This window comes from Nycticebus coucang, chromosome 10 (assembly GCF_027406575.1).
Source record: "Nycticebus coucang isolate mNycCou1 chromosome 10, mNycCou1.pri, whole genome shotgun sequence".
Taxonomy (NCBI): domain Eukaryota; kingdom Metazoa; phylum Chordata; class Mammalia; order Primates; family Lorisidae; genus Nycticebus; species Nycticebus coucang.
The window spans coordinates 87910478-87914884 of record NC_069789.1 but is presented as its reverse complement, the minus strand read 5'-3'; the positions used below and the strand labels follow the sequence as shown (position 1 = coordinate 87914884).

General features: G+C 39.8%; 1 pseudogene across 1 annotated transcript; it reads right to left on the bottom strand.

The window, feature by feature from the left end:
- Positions 1 to 1421: 1421 nt before the first annotated feature.
- LOC128596331 (60S ribosomal protein L7-like) lies at positions 1422 to 2183 on the bottom strand (annotated as a pseudogene). The gene has a single exon (XR_008383108.1). The product of XR_008383108.1 is annotated as a 60S ribosomal protein L7-like (transcript).
- Between the last annotated feature and the right edge of the window lie 2224 nt (positions 2184 to 4407).

Sequence of the window (4407 nt, the reverse complement as noted above, 5' to 3'; positions counted from 1 at the left end):
AGTTGGCCTGGGCAGGGTTCAAACCCACCAACCTCAATGCATGTGGCTGGCTCTGTAACCACTGTGCTAGGACACTAATCCTCTCTGAAAGGTTTTCAATTGACTTTGCCCAGATCCATCAGAGGAATTACTATCTGTGGCAGATATTGCCTTACAAAATATATTCCTTAAATAATGAGACTTGAAAGTGAAAATTAGTGCAAGAAAAAAAAAAGGTTAAAACTAGTTATTGATTCATGGGCTACACAGTGGATATTGTTAGCAGCCATGAAAACAATGTTCATCTCCTTGTACATCCCCATCAAAGAACTTGGGTGATTAGGTGCATTGTCAATGAACAGTAATATTTTGAAAGGAATCTTCTTTCCTGAGAAGTAGCTCTCAACAGAGGGCTTACAATATTCAGTAAACTGTGCTATAAACAAATATGCTGTCATCCAGGCTTTGTTGTTCCATTTATAAAGGACAAGTAGCTTAATTTAGCACAATTCTTAAGGGCCATAGGATTTTCAGACTGATAAATGAGCATTGGCTTCAACTGAAAGTTACCAGCTGTGTTAGCTCCCAACAAGAGGATCTGCCTGTCCTTTGAAACTTTGAAGGCAGGCATTGACTTCTCCTCTCTAGCTATGAAAGTCCTAGATGGCATCTTCTTCCAATGGAAGGCTGTTACATCTACATAGGAAATCTGTTGATTAGTGCAGCCACCTTCGCCAACTATCTTAGCTAAATCTTTGGGGTAACTTGCTGTACTTTCTACTTCAGCACTTCTGCTTCACCTTGCATTTTTTTTTTTTTTCTTTTTGGATATGGAAATAGCTTCTTTCAGGTAAACCTCAGGAACTGAACAGAGTTAGGGCCTTGCTCTGGATTAGAATTTGGCTCAAGGGAATGTTACAGCAGGTTTGATCTTCTATCCAGAACAGGAAAACTTTCTCCATCTCTTTAATAAGGCTGCTTTTTATTTCCTTCCTTTCTTATCTTTTCTTTCTTCCTTCCTTCCATCCTTCCCTCCCTTGTTTCCTCTCCTTTCTTTCTTTTGATAGGGTCTCCCTCTTGTTACCCAGGCTAGAGTGCAGTACAGAGGCATCATCATAGCTCATAGCAACCTCAAACTCCTGGGCTCACGTGGTCCTCCTACCTTAGCCTATAGACATGTGCCACTGCACCTGCCTAATTTTTTCTAATTTTAGTAGAGATGGAGTCTCACTCTTCCTCAGGTTGGTCTTAAATTGCTGACCTCAAGCAATCCTTCCATCTCAGCCTTTCAGAGTGCTAGGATTATAGACCTGAGCCATGGCGTCCAGACAGTGCTTTCTTATCATCTGTGTGTTCACTGGAGTAGTGCTTTTTTTTTCCAATTTGAAAGCAGTCACTGTTTATTAACTGACCAGATTACAAAAACAATCAAGGCAGATACCTTAGTTCATTCTTCTAATAAGCCTATTGATTTGATCTTCCCTGTTACCAGCATCTCCACCTTCTACAAAGTGGGTTGTTTTTTACTTCATTCCCCCCCGTGGAGATGATAACTTAAAGGGCCACAAGAAGTTATTTGCTTCTTTGAAGCATTTTCCAACAGAATAGATCTCATGAATCAGATCCTCCATGCAGATGATGCCATATTTACCAAGAGATCGCGCAATCAAACTGTTATCAGTCAACACAATTCGTTTCTTATTGATTTTGCCATAACCACGCTTGTAGATTAGCTCATTTGCAGACTTCAGATTTGGGTACCCCCATGCAATATACGGTTCTACAATCCTTAGCATGTTAATGGAAACCTTGTTGAGCTTAACAAAAGTTCCATTGAAGATCTGGTGAAGGCGAAGAAGCTGCAACACTTTTCAGACCTTTGGACTCACACCATTGATACCACTGATCCTGATGACAAATGCCAATTTTGGTTCTGCAGGTACATAGAAGTTGCCAGCTTTTCTTGCCATCCTAGCCATCTGAATCTCAGTTCTGTACATCTGCCTATATTCTTTATGATAATGCTTAGCTTTTTCATAGATAAGCTTCCTCCTCACCTTTCGAAGCATCTTTTGGGCACATTTCTTTCTCAGACGCTTTATCTTTAGCTCTGCGAAATTCTTTCGCTTTTTCTTAAGGGTTTCTGGCACAGCAGGAACCTTCTTTTTCTTCTCTTCAACACCCTCCATGGTTCCAGCCGGAAAAAGAGCTGGAGTAGTGTTTTTAATTTCTTTCAAGAATCTTTTCTTTTGGCTGGCACAGTGGCTCACACCTGTAATCATAGCACTCCGGGAGGCTGAGGCAGGCAGATTACTTGAGCTCACAAGTTTGAGACCAGCCTGAGCAAGAGCAAGACCCTATCTCTACTAAAAATAGAAAAAACTATCTGGGCATGGTGGCACATACCTGTAATCCCAGCTACTTTGGAGGCTGAGATAAGAGGATCGCTCAAGTCCAAGAGTTTGAGGTAGCTGTGAGCTATGATGCCAGGGCACTCTACTCAGGGTGACAGGGTGAGACTCTGTTTCAAAAAAAAAAAAAGAATGTTTTTTCATTCACAATGTGGCTATGTGGAGCAAGAGGTCTACCTTTCAGCTTATCTTGGTTTTCCACATGCTGTCCTCACTAAGCCTAATTATTTCTAGCTTTGGATTCAGAAAGAGAGAGAGACCCTTCCTTTCTCTTACACACTTAGAGGTCATTGTAGGGCTACCAATTAGCCTAATTTCAAAGTTGTTTTGTCTTAGTCATAGGGAGGCCTGAGGAGAGGGAGAGGTTGGGGGATGGCCAGCCAGTGGTGTGGTCAGAACAGACACAGACTTTGTCTGTGAAGTTTGCCATCTTACATGTGTGCAGTTTATTACTGTTGTATATAGTAATATCAGGATCACTGATCATGATCATCATAACAAATATAATAATTATGAAAAATATTGTGTGATCTACCTGAAGTAAGCACTTGCTATTAGAAAATGGTACTGGTAGACTTGCCATTGCAGGGTTGACACGAATCTTAAATTTGTAAAAAAATGCACTATCTAGCAAGTGCCATAAAGTGAAGCACAATAAAATGAAGTGTGCTTATACTGATGTTTAATTTTATGTTTAGTTAGATAATATCAAGTTCATGACTAATACCAGCTATCAGTATCCACCAGAGATCAATAGCAAGGCACAGGCTGTTTCTTAAAAAATTATATATTTATATAATTTTTATTATATATTATATTTTTTCATAAGAGAGTGTAGGTTTGTTTTACTTCAAAGCCCTGCTGTGATTCTAACACTGCACAGAGAAGTTGGTACATTCTCTATAAGGCATAATTGACCAATCTTTGAGCACCACTGACTGAGAACCACTTGTACTTCAGCCTGGATCAGTTAGGATAGTCCTTCTAAAATGAAGATCATGCTGTTACTCTCCCTACCATTAAGAAAGAAACATATGGTTTGTGAGTTCTTTGGATTTTGGAGGCAGCATACACCACATTTGAATATGCTATTCTAATCCTTTTCCAGATTAACATAAAAGATTCTTGGCTTTGACAGAGCCCCAGAATAAAGGGATTTTCTCTAGTTGATCAAGGCAGATCCAAAAGCTTTATGGAGATGATGACAAGTTCCAGCCTTAAATTCCATTCAACTGGAAAAGCAGATCAGAGGCTTGGTTTTGGACACACTAAGTTTGAGCTATCTGTCATGACTCCCATTGGAGATACCTTCAGTTGGACATATGAATCTGAATTTCAGGAAAGAGGACTTGGTGATTGCTCCATTCAGAGGTATTCCTGAAAGACAATGGAAAAGAAAAATCTTCCCAGTCAATTAAGCAAGATTTCTCATTTTTCTCTTTACCTAAAAGGAGAAATGACATAGGATAGATACAGACAATGATTCACAGACAATACCTAATAGTTTGCTGAATGGTCAGGGACTTGGGAGTAAAAGGATTGAAGAGCTGTTGAAAAGGAGTTTTAGAAATCTGGTGTGGAAAATAAAAAAAAAAAAAGAAATCTGGTGTGAAGCTAGACCTCTCAGAATGGGTCCAGAATGTTAGAATATTTGTGTCCCATGAAAATGCTGACCAAAAGATATCAATTGCAAAGGAAAATATCAATGATCGGGTGGATAAAATAACTGATTCTATACATGTTACTCAGCGTCTTTCTGCATCCATCCAAGTGTTTGCATGCTGAGCTCAAAAACAAAGTGGCCATTGTGGTGGATGAAGGTTATGAGTGGGGTCAAAGACCTAAACTTCCTCTCATCAAGGCCACTGAGGCTGCTACCTCTACCAAGTGCCTCAATTTCTAGCAGTTAACCCTGTGCCCCTGACATGATACTGCACAAAACAAAACTCGGTTCACATATTTGACCTATCAAGAGCATTTGGCACAATTCATCCCTCTTTCCTCCTTGAAACACATT